This window comes from Polypterus senegalus, chromosome 2 (genome assembly GCF_016835505.1).
Source record: "Polypterus senegalus isolate Bchr_013 chromosome 2, ASM1683550v1, whole genome shotgun sequence".
NCBI lineage: Eukaryota > Metazoa > Chordata > Cladistia > Polypteriformes > Polypteridae > Polypterus > Polypterus senegalus.
In genome coordinates, this window is record NC_053155.1 from 119,465,131 (window position 1) to 119,487,759 (window position 22,629).

The following is a 22,629-nucleotide window of genomic DNA, read 5'->3' on the forward strand; positions in this document are numbered from 1 at the left end:
TCTTGCCTCCACATATAAATATAAGCTGCACTACAATGGAATGTCGCCAGAAATTAACAGAAAATGCAAGTCACTCCTGGCCAGATTTATGCAGGCCTTATTTATTTATCAACATCCATTTAATTTAATGAAAGGTTTTGGAAAACCACCAGCCACACCAAAAACAGTTTCTCAAAAAGACAAATATTATTACATGCAAGTTTCCAAGTTAGCAAACTATTATTAAAATACTATTTAGTCTGCTGACTTATATAAGTCACTTTGCTCTGTGGTACACTTCCTGGATACTTTCCTTCCAAGATTTTAATATTCTATAAAGTAAGGTGGTCTTCACTCCAGAATTAAAAAAAAAATTAAATCTGCCCAACTTTTTGCTTCAGTTAACGTTTTTGATCTGAAACTAAACAAACGGGGCATGGGATTAATTAATGAAACTCACTGACATGAAATAACATCTTTATCAAAGTATACAGATTCTTTTCATCCAATTAAAAAAAAAACTCATTTCCAAACATTTAATATCATGTAGAATCAAACATTATTAATATTAAATAAGGCTCCAAATAATCAAAAGGGGTTACACGGTAGGAATCCAACAAACACAACAATCATAGGCACAAACACATGGAGAGTGCACTGCAGTAATCGACCATCATCAGTCAATCTGACGGCATATTTTTGACCTAAAAGTACAAAGTGGAGTCCCCTGGGTAGCCTAAACAAACAAGAGGTCTTTGTATACCCCTGCCCAGAAATGGACCTTGGAGCAAAGTTTAAAAATGAGAAGGATGCATTTTGACTGTAATGACAGGCTTTTCTAAAAAAAACACCAGCACAAAAAAGTAAATTGATATTACAGTGAGAGAAGTCCACATTTCAAAGACACATGGCAGTTAAATGCACAGTATGGTAAACTGTTAATAGTGGTTAAATCACAATTATGACAGTTTTTTTAAGAATGAAGGTCTGGCTAATTTTTGGGTGACATCACATGATTACACAACAAAGCCAATCTTTCTGCAAAGGGTGGAGGAGGTGCACAAAGTTGAATAAAAAAAAAACTGCTTTTGTAATGTTTATAAAAATAGGACTAATTTGGTGTGTCTCTGTGACCATTTAAGACTACTGTATTAAGAAAGAAAGAAAGAAAGAAAGAAAGAAAGAAAGAAAGAAAGAAAGAAAGAAAGAAAGAAATTTGACATTTTCTTCTAATATCATTTGGGTAGTCCTTACAATGTTATTTATTCAGAATTTTAAAGTGCACTCAATTACATCCAATAAATATTATTGTTTTAACTTCTGAAAACTGCTGAATCCTAAAATGCATTCCTGAGTAAGTGAGCTGATAGGACCCCGCAGGACTTACAACATTTGAGCGCCGAAAGCTGTCACCGCTATTTCCATCCGAATTAAAAAAAAAAAGTGCTAAGGAGTTCAAAATTATATATTTACAAACAGTTACATAAAGTTCGAGTGATTCCAGGACTACACGCACAAACAAATGTCCAAAGTTAAATACCACCGAATTGCAGATTTAAATTTCATCCGCTAAAACCCAGACATCGGACCTGGCTTTCGCATAAACGAGATTTAAAAACTTTAAGCGATCGTATTTGTACTTACAGTTCATTGGAGAAGTCGGGGACGATGTTCAGAAGAATTCTGTTGCTCCGATGCTTTGTAAGGCAAACATACGGGCTAAGCAAAAATCATGGTTCGGTACAGAATGAGCGTTCTTGTTGCTTTTAGCACGCATCAGTGCAAGCAGGCAGACGGCGTGAAATAAACGGTACCGGGACAGCACACGGAGCGGCGCAGCGCAGCGCAGTCACCGGCGCAGATCTGCACTTCGGGTGGAACGAAGGAAGGAGGCAGAGAGAGAGAGAGAGAGAGAGAGAGAGAGAGAGAGAGAGACAAACTGACTTCAAACGTCACACCAGCTCCAAATTGTACAGGCGAAAGTACTGCTTTACCTCACTAAACGCTGTCAAGGAAAATTAAACATAAGGTGTGAGCAACTTGCGAGTCTGCGAAGATGCCTTTTTAATTGGATCCATCCGCTAATGGAATAAAGTTTTTAGATCATAAAAGTTCAACAAAGATATATAACTACCTATTCCTGCTTTTTTCTGATCCTTTCTTGAACCAAATTGGATTTCTATTCAGGTAGCAGCGAATAATAATAATAATAATAATAATAATAATAATAATCATAATAATAATCATAATAATAATAATAATAATAAAGCATGTATTCATATTGTACTAGTTAGAATATACTAATACAACTACTACTAAACTACTAAGACCTCATAATAATAATAGTAAAAAAAAATAAATCATACACAGTAACTGAAAAGGTGTAGTAGTAAATTCTTAAAAATAAAGGTGACAAAGTGGAAAAATCCTCAAACAATATTTGACAAGTCTACTGCACAGTATTTTTCATGTTTATGTGCCTTCCAAACTCAAGCTTGAGTTCTTTACAGATCGGCTTTCTCTCCTATTATGTTAGCTTTTAAGCAGATGTTGGTTTTAGGAATGAATAGTTTTGCACACTTACAAAATGGAAATCAATGCTAGACAATGCTAGAAAAATTAAGACGTGATTATAAACATTGAATAAAAAGTCAATCATCCATCCATTCGTCCATTTTATTTACCAAACATCCAGGTTAGAGTAAAGGAGTCTGACCACTCTTTCAAAGAAACACATCCACCTACAGCCTCAGTTTTAAGGGCAATTTAGAGTCATCAAGGTAGGTGAAAAACAGAGTACCCAGGACCAACTGATGAAAACACAAGGGGAACATGAAAACTGCACCCTGGCAGAAGCCGGGTTGTGATCTGAGCCCAGAACTCCCAAGGTTTGAGGGCTAACTACTGTGTCACTCTAACAAAAGCAAAGGGAAAATGTGTTATCTAGAAGAATACTTTTGTTGTTACCTCTGCTGCCTTTTCAAAAACTTTTAAACTTAGGACTCAGAGTTAATTGATAAAATTGTAATTGATTAGAATATCATCATAAATGCATCCATCCATCCATCTATATCCTAACTACAGGGTCACGGGGGTCTGCTGGAGCCAATCTCAGCCAACATGGGGCGCAAGGTAGGAAACAAACCCTGGGCAGGGCACACACACTAGAGACAATTTAGAATCGCCAATGCACCTAACCTGCATATCGTTGGACTGTGGGAGGAAACCCATGTAGACACGGGGAGAACATGCAAACTCCACGCAGGGAGGACCCGGGAAGCGAACCCAGGTCTCCTAAATGTGAGGCAGCAGTGCTACCACTGCGCCACCCTGCCACCCCATCACAAAATACATAATATCATTTATCACTGAAATCTTTTCAGTGTAAATATTCTTGACAATCTGCATTGCTCTAAAGCACAGATTCACAACCTCATTTACCCCGTAGCAACTTTTTGAAAGTAAATTTTCTTCACTGTGTTTTGTCCAGTAATTTGAGTTTATACCTCTACCATAGTAAAGTGATCAACAAAGAGAAAATTTTAAGATAGTTTTTAAGATTTTTTATGTTATTTTCTAATAACAATAATAATAGTAGTACATACATAGTAATACTATTTCACTTATTTAAAAACAACTAGTGATGAGCAGATACAGGTATACCAGAATGAAATGCACTTAGTTGATGAGAACACATCAATCAGTGAGATACTTGCTCTTGCTTTTCATCTTTGATTTTGGTTATTCTTTGCACAGTTGTTGAAAGAAGAAGTCTCATGTTGTCTGTGAGAATTGAAATCTTCCCAACTTCAGTTTTCTAAAGCAAGGTTAACACCTGAATAGGCAAAATTTACTTCCCGTTGAGAACCCCTGCTCTAAAGGACATAGTATACACTTGGGTAAGCCATCTCCAAGAGGATCCCAAAACATTGGGGTTTTTTTTTGTAAAAAAAAAAAAGGGTAATTGACAGCTACTTGTAAAGACTGCAGTGGTTCCAATTATAATGGTCTGACCTCAGTTTGAAATTGCATGTCCATGTATCAATCATCTACCCCATTAATCAACTTCATGGTCATGCAGCCAGAAACTCTTACAGTAGTACTGGGCATAAGGCAAGGTACAGCCTTGAACAGGGCACACTTGGACGCACTCCAGTCTGACTCGCAGTCACCAGCAAACGTAACCCACCATGTTTTTGGGATATGGGAGGAAAGCCCATAAAGACACAGATATAAAGTGCAAACCCCAGGACCCTACAACACTTAGAAACATTTGATCAATTTCCCAAAAAAGTTCATAAAAGAAGTTTACAAAAATTAACTTTCACTGCTCTTTATATTAGTTTTATTTTTCTTGGAATTGTGCAGTTGTGCAGTATAAGATACAAAGCAGAAAATTGCACTAAAGTAAATGCAAATTGCTGCGTGTACCTGAAAGGAATATTTTTCTCTGGAGAATCACTGGAATGCTCTGTGCCTTAACACAAGTGTTCACGTGAACCCATGTCTTCTGCCCAGTGTAGAACTTCTTGAGCACATGGAATATATTAGCCTTGTGAGTAAAACATTACTATCAACCATCAGTGTATTTCATGGAGCAGTTCATTGCACTCCTACAGTATTCTGCTCCAAATAAGAGAATAGTTCACAGCATCATTTAGACTAAAGACCTTAGTAATACAAGGAGAACCTGAGTGTAGAACCACTGCTTCTCCAGATCGAGAGTAGTAAATGGAGGTGGTTTGGGTATGTAGTTAGTATCACTTTCTTCAAGAGTTGGTGTTCCAGACATGGTTACCCAATAAAAGACCCAAGGCAGATCCAGTACACACAAGATGGACTATGCATCTTGAGTGACATTGGAGTGTCTGGGAATTCCTTAAGAGGGACTGGAAGCAGTTGCTATGGAGAGAATAGTCTGTTGCCCAAGCTTCCCACAACAGGATAAACAGACTAGGAGTGAATGAAAATGAAGTGAAATGTATCCATTCTTCTTTGGACCTTCTTGCACCTGCAACCATCTGCTTATAACAGGCAGATTTTAAATCACAGTTTGAACTCTGAGATGTGGGATGAACTGGATTATAGGATAATATTCAAACAAACCCTGATAAACATAAACTCCAAACTTTAAAGTCAGGACCAGGTATACATGGGCAGTAAGGCATCAGAACTAATCCCTTCATGCCCTACATATTTGAAATTTTGTTATATAATTTATTTACGTGGCCTTAGCTTGTTATGAAACACATTTGTGTCAATATAAAAAACTAATTAATCTGGTCAGTTCTAGATGGATTTATACATATATCAGCCTTCTCCAAACCAGTGATACTATGATGCTCTTACATATGTTATGTCAAGGCTCTAGACTGTGTAATGAGTTAGTTGTAAAATCATTTCTAATTTATCATTTTTGCCAGTTTTAAGTGATATTACAGTATGTGAGTTATATTGTGCAATGTTATACCTTATTTGAACGATTATTTTGACAAGTGTTATGTGTTATACTATACATTCTTGTATTTGGCTTTTACTTTTATATATGCTCTATATCAGTCTGTAAGAAAGTATACTTCGGGCTCTGTGAGGAGAAGTGCTGAAAAAGTTCTTTCTTTCTAGAGATTTATAGCAAAGGGAATGAAGCTCTTCATTAAATACCGATTGGTTTATACTATAAAAAATATTGTCTTAAAAGGTATTAAAAGCTTTACCACATTGTGGCACTTGACAAATCCCACAAATGTCTGGATTTCCTGGAACAGCACACCCACTGACCTGCTCATCCCTGGGACGTTTGAATTGAACTTCTGCACTCTCTGATAGCACCTGTGGAAGACAACAGCCCTAACCACTGCAGCTGTATTCATTCTGCCAGATCTCAGCGGGGTTTTTCCTGTAGAGTCTGATATGGATTGTATAGATAGATAGATTACATAGTGAATAAATTAACAAAAATTGGGTCATTTTTTCTGTGCCAAGAACTAAAAGAGTGCAAAAAGATTTAACAGTAATTCCAAGCAATAATTAAACCCCTTGCTTATAAACATTTAGTGGGACTATGAAATTCAGTCAATCCATTTCAATTTAAAATATCACATAATCAAACATATTTTTTTTTCTGCTACTTCTTCCTCTTCAACTTTTTCCACTTATGTGTGGTGTCAATGTGCTTTATCAACCTTCCCCAAACAGCTTGGTCGTGTACCTCATCTTCAGTCAAGCCCTTTTCCTTCAGATCTTCTTTTACTTTACAGTCCACTTCCGCTTTGGCCTCCCTCACTTTCTCTTTCACTGTACTTCCACACCCATCACTCTTTTTCTCACATATTCATGGACTCTGCTCTTCATATGTCCATACCATTTCAATGTACTTTCCTGTACTTTCTTAGATATCTCTCCCACTTTTGTTTTACCTCTGTATAATTTCTTATTCTGTCCCATTTTTGTAACTCCACACATCCATCTCAACATTGTCATTTCTGCCACATATAACTTTTTCTCCTGCACTTCCTTTACTGCCAATGTATCAGGTCCATACATCATTGCTGGTCTTATGACTGTCTTAAAACCTTACCTTACCTCAACATTTCCCTTAATTTTTCAATTACACAATACTCCTGATACCTTCTTCAAATTATTCCATCCATACTGTACTGTACAGGTTATCTCTGCATCTAGCATTCCATCTCAAGCTACCAGAGATCCTAGATATGTAAATATATCCACTGTTTTCAATAGCTCTTACTGCAGGCTAACTTCTGAATCCTGATCATCATTAAACCTCAAACATTCTATCTTCATTCTATTTATCTTCAATCTTCTTTCAAGTTAAAGTCAAAAGTCAAAACAAACTTTATTGTCATCTCAACCATATACAAGTATACAGATAGACAAAATTGCGAAGCTCAGAATCCACAGTGTAACAACATGAAGTGCAAATAAAATTTAAAATTAAAACACAAACAAGACAAGACATTGTGCAAAGACAAGACAAAGAAGTAGCAGCAATATTGAAGTATAGTAAGCAATATGAACATTGATGCAATGTATGGCATTTGCAATCTAGTCTTTGTTCACTTTGATCCAAAGCCCATCTCCATTCCTCCGAATTTCTCTTCACTTCATCTTTTCCGGTGGTATCCAACACAATATCATCAACAAACAATGCACCAGGGGGATTGGTCTTTTTTTCTCTAGACTAGAAGATCCCTGGTGCAGACCTTCTCTAACTGGTATTTTGTCTGTTACCGCAACACTGATTTTAACCTGAGTCTTCATTCCCTCATACATATCCTGGACAATCCTCACTTACTCCTCTGTAATCCTGTCTCCTTCATGTACCTCCAGGCCCTCCTCTGGTATTCTCTCCTGTTCACAGATCATCTGCATTAGATACCACAATACATCTACTCCCTCATCGCCTAAGCTCTTCCACTTTTCTGCAGGTATTTCATCTGGGGAGCAGTGTGCAAACCCACTGTTAAACACAGTTGTCCACGTGTCACCTAATTTCATCATGCTAAAAAAAATGTACTTGAATCATTGCCAGTGGCTCACCATTCAGAATAAGTTCTTGATAATTCAAATAATTTAAATCAAAATTGCTTTAGTTTGCAACTTTCAAAGCACACATGGAAAATGAAAGATTTGAAAAATGTGGCATTTTTGAACTGTATTTTACCAGTTTCCTAAGCCCATGGGTATGCAGCTAAAACAGTTTACAATCATTTAACATTGTGCATGAAAACGTGGGTGAAAGCTACCAGCCAAATATTAAACTTTGAAATGTCTTTTTTGATTAACTATTATCTTTTGGGTATAACAGAACAAATGAATGAAATTAGTTCATATTTCCAATAAGTCCACATTTTTTAAACCTTTCTTTAAAGCAATAGGTTGCAATTAGCATGAATATTAACCTGAAAAAAAAATCTGAAGATATCTCACCTCTTTTAGCATTATTACATTTGTTACCTGTGTCCTTTAGAATTGACTTTAAAATACTAATAATGGTGTATAAAGCCTTTAATAATTATGCTCCTTTCTATATTTTGGAGTGCCTAACTCCCTCTACATTCAAAATTATGACTTTAGATCTTCTAATAGTCGTCTGCTTATTATTCCAAGAGCATAAACATAAAAGAAAGGCTGAGGAGGCCTTTTGCTATTATGCACCAAAAATCTGTAATTCTTTACCAATGAACACCAGGCTAACACCATGGATAACTTAAAAAAAAAAATTCTAAAACCCACTTTTTTAATTCGCCATTTAGTTCTACTCATGGTAGACTATACATGCATAGAATTATCATATTCTTCATGTATTTGCAATCATTATTAATCTTTTCCACCTGATCAAGGCACAAGGCAACCACCTGTGATACTCAAATGAAGGTGGGTGCCCCAGCTATCTACAGGTCCCTCTGCATCAAATCCAGTGGGATGAAGCCTAAAAAGCAATAAACAGCATCTTAAGTGCACTTCTGTTAGGCAGAATTTACATGCTTCCGTTAGGTCAGATTATCTCGAGGCATAACGTGAGCTACCACAGCTATGCCGATGGCACACAGCTGTACTTAACAATAGCGCCTGACGACCCCAACTCTCTTGATTCACTGACACAGTGTCTCAATTGTGTTTCTGAATGGATGAGTAGTAATTTTCTCAAACTAAATAAAGTGAAAACAGATATTTTAGTGATTGACAATAATGGATATAATGAGGTTATTCGAAAAAAACTTGATGCATTAGGAATAAAAGTCAAGACGGAGGTAAGGAATTTAGGGGTAACTATTGACTCTGTCCTGAATTGTAAATCACATATTAATCAGATTACTAGGACAGCATTTTTTCACTTAAAAATATAGCAAAAGTTAGACCTCTTATAACATTGCAAGATGCTGAAAAATTAGTTCACGCTTTTGTTTTCAGTCGGCTAGAGAACTGTAATGCACTCCTCTCAGGACTACCCAAAAAAGACATCAATCGATTGCAACGAGTGCAGAATGCAGTTGTCAGAACCTTAACTAGGAAAAGAAAATCTGAGCACATCACCCCAGTTTTGATGTCACTACACTGGTTACCTGTGTCATTTAGAATTGACTTTAAAATACTGCTTATGGTTTACAAAGCCTTAAATAATCTCACTCCATCTTATATTTCAGAATATCTTACACCTTACACTCCAAATCGTAACCTTAGATCTTCAAATGCATGTCTACTTAGAATTCCAAGAGCTAAACTTAAAAGAAGTGGTGAGGCGGCCTTCTGCTGTTATGCAGCTAAAATCTGGAATAGCTTGCCTATAGGAATTCGTCAGGCTAATACAGTGGAGCACTTTAAAACACTGCTGAAAACACCTTACTTTAACATGGCTTTCTCATAGATTCATCTTAGTTAAATCCTGATGCTCTGTATATTCAATTAATTATCATTATTATTCATGGTGGCTCCAAAATCCGTACTAACCCCTATTTTCTTTTCTGTTCTTTTTCCGGTTTTCTGTGGTGGTGATCTGCACCACCACCACCTAATCAAAGCACCATGATGTCCTTACATTGATGGATTAAAGGCCAGAAATCCACATGACCATCATCATCAAATTCTTCCATGAGAACCCTGAATACAATCAGGACTGATTGAGGTCATTTATGTTAGTTAGAATGCCTAGAGGGGGCTGGGTGGTCTTGTTGCCTGCAACCCCTGCAGATTTTATTTTTTTCTCCAGCCGTGTGGAGGTTTTTTTTTTTTGTTTGTTTTTTCTGTCCTCCAGGCCATTGGACCTTAATTTTATTCTGTTAATTAGTATTCCCTGAATTTAATTATTTATTCTGTCTTTTTACTCTTTCTTCATCATGTAAAGAACTATGAGCTACATTGTTTGTATGAAAATGTGCTATATAAATAAATGTCTTTGTTGCTGTAGCTAAGGCTGGGTGGTCTTTTGGAATTAGAACCCCTGCAGATTTTGTTTTTTTTCTCCAACTTCTGTGGTGTTTTTTATTTTTTTTCTATTCTCTCCAGCCTTCTGAACTAATTACTGGATTCATCTTTAGATACATAAAATACTCTACTTTTCTACTAGTTTTATAAATGTGTTATATAAGCCTGTATTTATTTATTTACTTATTATTCTTATCTAGTTTATTTTTCCTTTCTTGTTATTATTTGAGCAGCTTCCTGTCTATGAAAATGTGCTACATAAATAAATACTGTCATTGTTAGCATATCAGGGAAGGCTAGCTGGCAACCCCACTTTAATAGCCAACGGTAACATGAGCCTGTATAGTTGGCCCAGGGAGGCAGAAGGATCAATTTTCTGTTCTGTTTCTTTGTTAAATCTCCCTATATACATACCTTCGTCTGCTGATTTATATAGTAATTTTTAATTTAAATATACTTTGGCCTACTTAGGTTTATTCCAGGATGCTACAGAGTACGTAGTTACAAGAGCGTCCCCGTCATTTACAGTATCTTCAAAAGAGTTACTGCTTATTGTATTGGACTTCACTAAAGTGCCAAATAAGGAAAATGATGGTTGTTTGGTTGGAAGTTTATTCTTTAAACATTGATTGGTAAATGGTAGGGAATAGTCAAGTACTACATTAATTGTGTTCTTTTTTCCTTACTGTTGTCCTTAACTTTATGCCAGATGGAACTGATGGCAGATGTCTGCAGCTGCTGATACATTCGAATTTTTCCTACTTTCAGCTCCACTCCTAAACACCCATCTTCAGCCAACAGCCTCTGATGTCATTTTAACATGTCAGAAAAGTCTACACTACTACAGCAACCAAGTTTAGAAGAGACACAAATGTTTACAGTAAAGGCAGAGGCAAGAATGTTTGAATTTGGAAATTGCCTTGATAACTTTTCCAGTGGAAGAAGTAAGCAGTTTGCTGGCAGATTGTTCCATGGGAATGGCATTTTGAACCACAGCAGGTAGCAGATAAATTCAATATACTATATATTATCCAGTGTTAATAAGACTTTTTACATTATTGTTCTTTGTGTTAAATTACATGCAGCAATTTTGGAGCTTGTTTAATCTGGTTGTTCATCCCAGGAGGTTACAATCACAACAGTATTGGGTTAAGACACAGTCCGAACACTCCATGACAGGGCACACTCTCCATCACTAACACAAGGTCAATTTAAAGTTAATAATTAACTTAATCTGCATTTACTTGAAATGTATGAGAAAAATGGAAATACTCAAAGAAAAAAAACCCAAATAAACACAGAAACAGTTCCGGGGCAGGGACATGAACACCAGGCTCTAAAACTGTGAGTCTACAACGTGAACCTGTACCACCTAGCATACAATAGGCATGGTCAAAAGTAATCAAAACCAACTTATACCGCATTTGTTGTTTTCCTTTGGTGCAAAATGTACCCTTTTATGGAGTAGTGTACATATTTGGTCAACATGCAAGTCACCACTCTCCAGAACCATGATTAGCAAATATTACTAGTCAAACATAAATTGATAGTTGAGCAAACATAAATTGATTATACTGTAAAGAATATACAAGAGGTCTTTATAAAGTTTACAATTGATTTAAAAAGAAACGTTTTATTAAATATATATATATATATATATATATATTTATATATATATATATATATATATATGCGCTAATAGCACATTGCCACACACACCACATGATGAACCCCCTGGATGGAGACCCGAGTGCAGCAGGTAACACCTCAGCACCACACTGGAACATTGTGAGGTTTTTAAACATGTCAAAGTTGTTATTTCTCAATTTACATCTACAAGCACTCTACAAGGTTCTGAATACTGTCAGAAAAAGCATTTTTGGTTAAAAATGAAACATGTAATGCACTTCTTCTTAAGCTCCCAAGACATCACACACAAATAGGCTAAACCTGATGTGAAGTTGTAATATGATTTTGTGTATCCATACGCTTATGTCTGGAAAATGCTGGTCATCTTCGTGTCAGTGGTAGATTCCGGTATTTATTATATTGATCTATTTATCTATATATCTATTATATTTATCTATTTCTGAGCATCTCAAGGTGCTTGTATGTACTTTGTTATGGAAAAGCATTGTCAGGATGATGAGTATCTAAACAGGTATGCATTTCAGTTCCATTTGTATTTTATGGCTTTAAAAATTAAATCATACATCCATCCATTTATTTTCTTAATCTCTTATTCAGGGTATGGTCACTGGGCACCTGGAGCCTATCCCAGCAGACATCGGGCTCAAGGCAGGAACAACACATGAGCAGAGCACTACTTTAAAAATCATGTGGCACTTATCTGTTCTTCTTTGATGCAAAGCCACACACAGCCATGTTCACAACTCAGACAGAGGAAGACTTACTTGGAAGGACAGTGAAACAAACAAGGGTCAGTAGCTAATGTCATAATACAAGTTGTCAAAATGAGTACCAGAAAGCAAACCTAAACCCTCTAAATTCTTCTTAGTTTGAAGTGCTTCTTTCATTTAAGGTTTAAAGTTCGGACACTAGGTCGTGTGTGCTGTCTTTTTATATAGGGGAAGTGTGATGACATCAGTTTGTGAAACATGCATTTAGCAATTGATGATTATTGCTACAAACAATATGGCAATATCCCCCAAGGCCAGTAAACAAAATGTCCACAAGAAACATCTATCACAATGTGGCCCCATGATAAAGTCATAAACCCAATGTGAAAATCAATTAACACTCCAAAATATTAATAGTGTTTGCAAATAAATTTACAACTTTAGTAACAAGTAACAAAGCAAACACTGACACCAAGATCCAATATTCCATAATGCTGAACCACCAGTTCTGGGGTGGCTGACCCTTATAACATTATCAGGTCAAATTTATCCCAGTTTTGTGCTTTCATTCAGTAAAATATGAAAGTTTGTGAGCTTGTCTACATTTTGTGTATTTAACAAACAGTAATAAAAAATTAACATCCCAAAATTTGTACAGATGCAAAAACCTTTTACCTTCCATGCATTTTGGGTCAGTTTTGACCTAAAATTTACTTTAATTGATTTTCCACTGTAATTAGTGTAGCTTGTTTGAAAAGATCATAAATGTTATCTTCTCTAAAATAGTTTAAAATGCTGAATCAATATAAAATATGTTTAGGTTGAAAAAAAATGATGTTCGGGGCACCTAAAAAGAGTGTGTCAGAATTGTATCAAAAATTACCCATAAGGCATAGCATTGAGCAAGAATTTAAAAACATTATAAGGGCTAAGTTATGTCTTTAAAGTAGACTGGGAACAAATAAGTGCAAAAGCTTTTTAAAGAATCTTGTATTTGTAAAGAACTAACTTTCCCTAATCTTAACCAGTGTCTGCCAAATAAATACTAACAATCTACACGGTCACTAACTGTTAAATTCATTCTTTTATTTCCTGCATGTCCTTTTTCATTACAGAGTCACAGAGGGCTGGAGGCTATGCTGTCACTATTGGACACCAGAAGGAAGCCAGTTTTGGATTCAACTTTAGTCCTTTGCCAAGCCCATTTACACTGGAACAATCAAAATATGTGAAAAAAATCAAAGTACTCAAATAAAACCCATGGGAACCTTAAGAGAACAGATAAATGCCATACAAAGTCACCCAACCCCTCCCCAAAATGAAAAGAGTTTGCTGCACCACTGTGCTTCACCTATATAAAAAAAACTTAATCAAATACATGATTTTAAAATATCCAAAAGAAGCTTGCAGCATGTAAAAATAAAATCTACTCCTTTTTTGTGTACATGTGAGCATCATAGAGAATAGCTTTGTTATTTATTAAAACAGGTATTATTGATGTGTTTTTGTCAATATGCTGCACACAGAAGTTCGATTGTGATTGAGGGGTGTTTTCAATGAAAGCAGAGTTATTTTAGTTTCAGACGTATTTACATTTCTGCGGTTTAGTCTCAAACTTTCTCTTTTTTCATTTTAGATTACTGCTCCACCAGCAAGGCCCAATCCCCTCGGCTCCCAGACATTCCAGAAGTCTGCCAAAAATCAGAACAAAAAAAAAAAAGAACGGAGTGTAGGAAAAAAAAACATATTGAGACCCTTAAGTCTGGGTCAGGCCCTGAGCTGCGAGTCTGTACGTCGACCTCTCCCTTGTTTTAAGCTTTTCTTCTTTTAATTCCGGTCCTTAAGGTAGGGAGAAGATATTAAACTTTCAACAAGCATGACTGCTAAAATCCTTCTATTGCTGTTTTTGTAATTACAGGCAAGCATTTAACTCTTTCTTTGCTGCAAAGTTCTTCTGCTCCTTGCTTCGAAGATATGATATAATGATTCAAATAGATAAAACAAAAATTAAAGAAATTTATGCAGGATAAAATAAAAATATTAAAAATGCTATCATTACTTATTCATTATGGCTATAAAGACTGAGCAAAAGTGGTCAATAGATGCAGCTTTGAACCTCCTGAGTCTTGTAAAAGATGCTGCCATCAAGTATAAAACTGAGCAGCCGGATTGTATTTTAAGCAGACACTCCTTACAGAGACGTTGTTGGTGTGGCCCCATGAAATTTGAGGGAATAAATATATCTTTGGTGTGGGTCTGCAGGCTATTCTCTACTTGAGGAAGGGGGGCTACTATCACACTATTTTCAATTTTCTACTGGAACGTTTGGTGTGTGGACCTGTGTAGTGGCAGAAGCTCATCCTTGAGATGCAAGTATTTTCCTCATACTTTTGGGATCCTTCTCATTTGCACCATATGGCAAAAATTTGTCTGAACTGGAGAAATTAACCCACCTAAACTTATGTGAAGAGCATACCAATCACTTGAAGCCTATTTGTCATTATCTGTGCTTTCTCTAAGATGAACAACCCCATTTTGGTTTGACATTGTAACCTCTAACTCTTGTCAGAAGCAGAAGTAATTCACTGTGTTGGTCTTAGTGGTTTATAGTACAGCATGTGCATATTGGAAAATGTAAGCCTCACCAGGGGTCTCATTTAAAACTCTGCATGGATTTGAGCGTGAAAATATGCATACACTAAAAAACAGCAAAATGCATACAGAGTATGAAAAATCTCATTTATAAAACCTGGTGTAGACACGTCTCTATTCAATTTACCCTTAATAAATCACAGTCATCTTGTAAATGTGTGTATGTTAACGCGCTTTGAACCCCTGCTGACAGCCACCCTGAAAAAGTAATGTATAGAGTATGCTAGTGGATCTTGAACATATGCAGCCCTTCATTGACTGGCAGATGCACCCAGATGTAGTCACCTCCTTTTGAGAAGATGACTCCTAAAGTGTAGTCCGCACTGCATTGTTATGCCTCACCCAGGGGAAAGGCGTAAGGTGAAAAACATCTGAGTGGGTGGCCACTATCACCTGGGACATGTAACAATGTTACAATGAATAGTACAGCCCATATGAAACACTATTACCTTTCCAAAAAGCCAGCCAACAAATACAGCACCTTCAGCAAGTCATCTGATCAATGCTACTTTGCCTCATAATTAACAAATTATGGGTTGACCCAGGCCACTGAGCCACAACATTTGTCAGTCTCATCTTGGCATCACAAATGACATGTGCGTTAATGGAATGTATGCTTACAGTTAACAAAAGTGTCTTTATTTGGTGCCCTTTTTGCAATATGAGTGCAGCCAATTTCCCTGATAATGTTAGCAAAAATGGACACTACTGCAAATGTAATTTTATATTTTGGCATGTGCAACCAAACCATATGGAAAATGTAACGCCTCATCAGTCGTTTATGGCTTTCAGCACAGTGGAAATGATTGAGCTGAAGCTTGGCTGAGATACTCCCTGACCTGTTGGCCAGTTCCCTTTGGTAGATGCCTGTTGTCAGAAAGCCAACCATTGTTAAAACCTCATTATGAACAGGTATAGCCTAATTTTGAACAGTTTGTCATTCTAATGCCAGGGCCAGCTCAGTCATAGTTACATGCCAATGATGTCTGAAAGTCTAAATGGGCTCAAAAGCCAGTCATTATCATGAGCATAAAAAATATATACAGGTATATTGTTTTTTCCTAGTTTACCCACGGTATGCTTCAGATGTCACAGTACAGAATGGCAAAGACCAGTGTTGTGAAGAACATTCTAATATCTTCTGATGAAGGAAATTCCAGAGTAATTATATTAGAGTTAAGCACAGCCTGTGCCACCAATGATCACTCTGTTCCGTTACATAGTGTGGTTATGTTGGGTTGTCAGGCACTGTTCTTGCAAGGTTTAGTTCATTAATATCAAATTGATTTCACTACTTACATAACTGTGTTGACAGTACTCCGATATTACCTTTAGATGATTAATATGATGTCCTGTAGATTCAGTACTTGGATCTTTACTATTTTCACTTAATATGCTTCCATTGGGAATTATCATTACAAAACTAACATTCATTTTCACTTGCATCCAGAAAATACACTGTTACAGTTTACCTTTCTTTTAGGCCAAATGACATTTCTCAGATAGTGTCCTTAATTAGAACATTAGAATATTAAAACATTAGAACAATCTACGAGAACGGCCATTCAAACTAGTAAAACTTACAAAATCATATCCACTTAATTCTTCTAAAATAACATCAATTTGAAATAATTGTGTCAGTGAGATAGAAGAGTGGATGAATGATAACTACTTGTGTAGAAAATACAAAAATGTTACTTATTGAATGTAGTGATGCACACCATAACAATATTCCATCACGTTTATCACAGTTGGTCTAAATATTAGTTTTACTGAATCAGTACACAACCTAGGCTTTAAATTTGACATCAATATATCTTTTAAGATGCACTACAAACTATTTAAAACCTGTTTCTTGTTTCAGCTTAAATATTTTCAAAAGATCATTGCTCCTAAATGTGAAGAGTGTTGAAAAATCAATTTATGCTTTTATTTCTACTGTATTTCAGAATGGCGCTAGAAGAATCATTATAACAACTAAAAAGTACAACTAACTCCTGTTCTTAAGAATATACACTGGCTTCCAGGTAAGCTTAGATTCTTCTATCAATACAAAGATTTGAATGGCCAAAGTTCAGCTTGCCTAGCTGAACTTATCATTACTTTCAACTTGGAGTGTGCATTAAGATCTCAATATGTCAAAGATAAGATCTCTGGGATACTGTCTTCATACTTAATGGCCCAACATAGACTTTACTTCAGAATTCCCAGAAGGAGGTGGACAGTCAGTTAGCCATGGTTTTCAGCATTGTAACGGTCTGTTATTATTGACTGTGGACACCTCAGAGATGTATTTTTTACAGAAGTACCGATAACTGGAGTTTTTGTTTTTTGTCTCTTCCTTTGTCAACTGGCCATACTTCAACGATAATGTTTGTAAACAGATATTATATTCTATTTATGGTAATCAGCTTGGAACTGCTTTATTTAACTGTGTGTTTAAACAAATCTGTGTCTTTACATACTTCCAGTATGTAATTATTAATTTGTAAAATGTATTATTGTATTTTACCTGTGAACTTCTTACAGTGCTTTGAGCATGCATTCGTTCAAGAAAGCTATACAAAACGATAAACTGAAACACCGAGTCTCTTTGCTGACTGTATGGTATTATGGATGATTTTCTTAAAGTATTGCATAATCAAACCACCCTAACAAGAACCAAGGTGATTAGCTATCATTAGGAGCTATTCAGGTGATGTGCTATTTGATAATGTTATCAAGATTGCTGCACTCTCCATATTGTTTATTGTTTCCTGTTTTGAGCCAAACAGGCAAGTGGGGTTCATTTCTAAATATTACTTGACAGTAGTCCATGACTACAGTTTTATGAAGGAATTAACTTTCTTAATATGAGATTAGACAAATACACAAGTTAAACTCTTCAGTGCCCAGCTCCAATAGAAATTTAAAAAAGGATATAATACCAAAAGATTCCAAGAGCCATCATCATCAACAGTGACTGAAGAAAGGCTATGGCAACTGTAGAAAATATCACAGTTTCAAAACATTCAACGCTGTCCTCTGTTAGCTGTCAAGTCAAAGGTTTTGATCACACGCACAATGTAACTGGTTATGCGTTTTTTTCATGTTTTCCAGGGTGAGTTTCAAAAATATCTGCCATGAGAACACTCTCATAAGTCTTTTAATGCTCAGTCATTTTAGGTTGGACAGAGTTGTTAACCAAGAACTATGATTATGAACTGGCTAATATACTTGTTCTAAGTAGCTAATTAGATAACTGATATAGTTCACTTGTAGTGATAAGTACAAATTAACTTCAAATAAAATTCTTGAGCAATTTTTGATAAGCTTCAGGCAGGTTTTAGAACAAATCATATAGAAACTGCACTGGTTAAAGTAGTAAATGAATATACAGACAAATAAGTAGACAAATAAACAGACAAGGTGCATTAAAAATTAAAAATGTAGACAGAGGTCATTACAGTTTATATATATATATATATATATATATATATATATATATATATATATATATATATATATATATACGCACAGACACACACACACACAATGTATATATTATTGCATTGTCATTTTGTAGCTGTATTGCTGTCGGTACAAAGGAGCCTCAGTAGTGTTTCTTGTTGAATGACTTGTTGGCTGAAAGTCTTCATTGTTAGTGTGTCAGAGAATAGATGTGCTGCATTGTTCATAATGGCAATCAGTTTGATTTAAATCTTTCCTTTACTAGATAATGCTAAAGAATTTAAACCCCTTTCCTAATCATTGTTGGTTTATTGTTTTTTTTTTTTTTTTAACTTTTATTCATGGGAGAGAAAGCCACATTTGCTATTTGTTATATTGTAAATAAAATAGAGTATAATAACCAACTGTGCCTTAGAGGTTGACCTTTAATGCAATTGGACTCACACCAAGTTAAAAAATAAAGTAAAATAAATTTCTTATTGGGATTTTTGCTATAGAATTTACTTTAAAAAAGACTAATCATAAAGTAATGACTGACACTTTTGCTCATAGACCAAGGATGTGCATTATAACTTTACATAGTATTCATAAATCCAATTAGGTCTGTGGCAAGTGCTTTAAGGTTTCTATTACAGATTGAGCTTGGGTATAATCAAAAAAGAAGAGAGTTTAGGGATAAATAATTAAAAAATAGTATCATTCCCATTTCTGCAAGTGACTAGGAATTGAATCAGTGTCCAAACAATAGGATGCAGCAACAGTAACCACTGTACTGTATATTGCAATGCTGCTCACTTATATTTTTTAAACGATGGAATACCATCTCACCAAGTGGAGCTTCTTATTTGTGCTCATGATCCCATGAGACCCTGGCCTGGTGGGTACTGTAAAAACACCTAGCAGCATAGCACTCAATCACCCAGAAGCACTGACACTCTACTATTAATATAATAATGTCACTGTAGACATTACGAGATGAAATGGTCCACAAACTACTAATTAAAAACTGAAGGTAAGATTAACAATTTATATCTTATAATAATTTGAATCAAGGTTGATTTAAGTTCATAGAAATAAAACCTTGCTTTTTCTTAATTGCATTTTCTAAAAATAATAAAGCAAACATACTCTGGAAAAAAGCTTAAAGTTACTGAAACAAAACTATATACTAGCTTTTGCAACCGCCAACAGCCAAAAGACAAGGTGAAAGAAACGTCTTTATGAGTTCAAAACCTCATTCATGCTTTATGGCACTACTTTTAAATGTAAGCAGGATATATTATTATCAACTTTTGAATTCAAATAGGTCTCTTATGAGCCTGAGTGTTGGTAAACATGAGGGTGATGCCTGCAATGAACCGGGAGCTTGTCCAAGTCTGTTCCCTGCATTACAACTGGTTATACTGGGATAGGCGCCAATGCACTGATGCCCTGAATTGGATTAGGCACGGGTGAGAATGTTATGTTTTACTGTTTTATATAATGCTTAAAGTTATTACTGCATTTGGAAATAGTTTTTATAGAAAATTGAAATTTTATAATAACTCAAGGCAATATTGTGAAAACCAAAAAACAGCACCAGTTAAAAAGGGTAATTTTTATAAAAATATCTATTTTTTCACAATTAAATAAAGAATGCAGTGTGTTGAGAACAATGATATGTATGCATTCTGTGACATATGTGTTTGTTATTGCTGCAATGAAAGTATTATACCTTTTTTCAAAGCTTTAGGGATGCTGAAAGTTTTATTATGGCAGAGAATAACACTATGCTTTTATGCCTGCTGTAATAATATTTAAGATCAGCTAAAAATGACTTCACTTGTGTTTAAGTTCAGTGCAAAAGAGGGCCCCTGAGGAGCAGAACCATGAAAGATTAAGGGGTACTTGAAGCATATAGAACATTTTCAGAAACAAAATAATCAGCAAAGTTTGAATTTATCAAGAAATATAGCTCATTGTCTTATGAGTTTACTGTAAATTATTAATTACTAAATTAACAGTCATGAACTTGAGAGTTCCTAAGCACAAAATCCCAAAAATGCCAAATAGTTGAGGAAACTGTCTACCCTGGCTAGTCACACAAAAAGGGCAATGAGGAATCTTTAAAGGTAATGAGATTTATTTATATAAAAATGCTAAATAGTACAAAGATAAGCTTATAGCAACACAAGGCAAAAGGGCAATCCCAAAAGCAATAAAGTCTCAATACAAAATCAAAGGGAAATTTAAAAAAAAACAGAGCACAGGTTCAAAAAATCCAGATCACAGAAAAAACACTGCAGAGAAACTTACCACATTACGAGCACATTCAGAACAAACCACAAGGGAATGACTCTGCCTTTATAGTGCTAAGGGCAGTCTCATAGTGATGAGCAGGTGGCTCCGCCTCTTGGTGGACCACCCACAAAACACATGGCCCATTAAAAAAAAATGAAAAAACAAATACATAAAAACTAAATAATTAACAATATTAACAGAAAAAAATTAATCCTGGCCAAAAATGTAATATTATCTAATAAAATTAAGAGTCAATTCATGTTTTTTAAATATAAATATAAATAATTTTCTGCTCCTCCAGTCCTTCCCAGAGATGCTGTCTAAGACCATTTGAAAACTTTGTGCTTTTCTATTTTATATATATATATATATATTTTTCTTTACTTTGAAAACTAGAACATTACAATGGCATTCTATTCAATAAAACATGAAATAATTACATAACACATAAAACCACTTATTCCAGAATAAATAAAAAAAAAAGAAAAATAGAAATACAAATTAAAATAAGGTTCACACCCACTGAAAGAAAAGAAACTATTTTAGTTTTCAATAACATCCAAAATTAAATAAAAAAAAAAAAATCATGTGTGCTTTTCTGGATGAAGATCATCAAACTGTGCAGGTCATTAGAGTAAGGTCACTGTCATTTTTGTTTAACGCGATTAAAATGATTCTTAGTTTTTGATACAGTGCATTATCCTAATTAGACTGTCCACTTAAAAAGTCCATTTAAAAAAATGTGCATTGTGGTCATAAAGATTTACATCAAAATGATGCTTAGGCATGAGCCAAGGGACACACTTTTGTAAACAGCAGTTATTTGAATTGTTATGATATTTCTGTAAGCTTGAATGAGTCTAGTCTTTCTTCTCTGACCATTGTTATTAACATTGTGTTTCTGTCCACAGAACTACCACTCACTTTCTTTTTTTTTTTTAATCACACCATTCTTTGTAAACCCTAAAGACTGTAGTGCATGCAAACCACAGGAGGTACCTGGTGTTGACATCAATCGATTGCAACTAGTGCAGAATGCAGCTGCCAGAATCTTAAATAGGAAAAGAAAATCCAAGCACATCTCTCCAGTTTTGATGTCACTACATTGGTTACCCATGTCATTTAGAATTGACTTTAAAATACTGCTTATGGTTTACAAAACCTTAAATAGTCTCACTCCATCCTATCTTTAGAAATGCCTATCACCTTACACTCCAAATCGTAACCTAATATTCAAATGAGTGTCTGTGAATAATTCCAAGAGCTAAACTTAAAAGAAGTGGTGAGCAACCTTCTGCTGTTATGCACCTAAAATATGGAATAGTTTACTTACAGAAATTCGCCAGGCTAATACGGTGAAGCACTTTAAAAAACTGCAAAAAACACATTACTTTAACATGGCTTTCTCATAGGTTCATTTTAGTGTGACTATGATATTCTGTATATGCATGTAATTATCATTATCATTCATGGTGGCTCCAAAATCCGTACTAACCCCTACTTTCTCTGCTGTTCTTTTTCCAGTTTTCTGTGTTGCTGATCTGCGCCACCACCACCTGATCAAAGCACCGTGCAGTCCCTACATTGATGTATTAAAGGCCAGAGGTCCACATAATCATCATCGTGTAGTTCTTCCACATGAAGCCCTGAAAACCATGAGGACTGGTTGAGATCATTTATGTTAGGTAAAATGCCTAGAGGGGACTGGGCGGTCTTATGGCCTTGGAACCCCTGAAGATTTTGGGTTTTTTTTTCTCCAGCCCTCTGGAGTTTTTTTTTGTTTTGTTTTGTTTTTTCTGTCCCAATTGGCCTTCTAGCCCTGTTTAATTCTTTGTTAATTATTATTGCCTTTATATATTTTTTTTCTTTCTAAATCTTGTAAAGCACTTTGAGCTACATCATTTGTATCAAAACGTGCTATATAAATAAATGTTGTTGTTGATTGTCTGGAACAAACATGTCT

At 35.3% G+C, this 22,629-nt stretch overlaps 1 protein-coding gene and 1 long non-coding RNA gene across 3 annotated transcripts in view; one reads left to right on the forward strand and one right to left on the reverse strand.

The window, feature by feature from the left end:
- erg (ETS transcription factor ERG) overlaps nucleotides 1-1,852 on the reverse strand; it is a 289,025-nt gene extending 287,173 nt beyond the window's left edge. The window contains exon 1 of one of the 2 annotated variants that reach the window (XM_039744465.1): nucleotides 1,624-1,852. The gene's annotated coding sequence lies outside the window, so the exon portion shown is untranslated. The remainder of the gene's footprint in view (nucleotides 1-1,623) is intronic. The other variant, XM_039744467.1, reaches the window with a different exon arrangement.
- A 12,198-nt stretch (nucleotides 1,853-14,050) lies between these two features.
- Nucleotides 14,051-22,226, forward strand: LOC120524236. The gene is made up of 4 exons (XR_005632788.1): nucleotides 14,051-14,129; nucleotides 16,886-16,963; nucleotides 19,693-19,837; nucleotides 22,191-22,226. It is a non-coding gene; the product is annotated as an uncharacterized LOC120524236 (long non-coding RNA).
- Nucleotides 22,227-22,629: the final 403 nt, after the last annotated feature.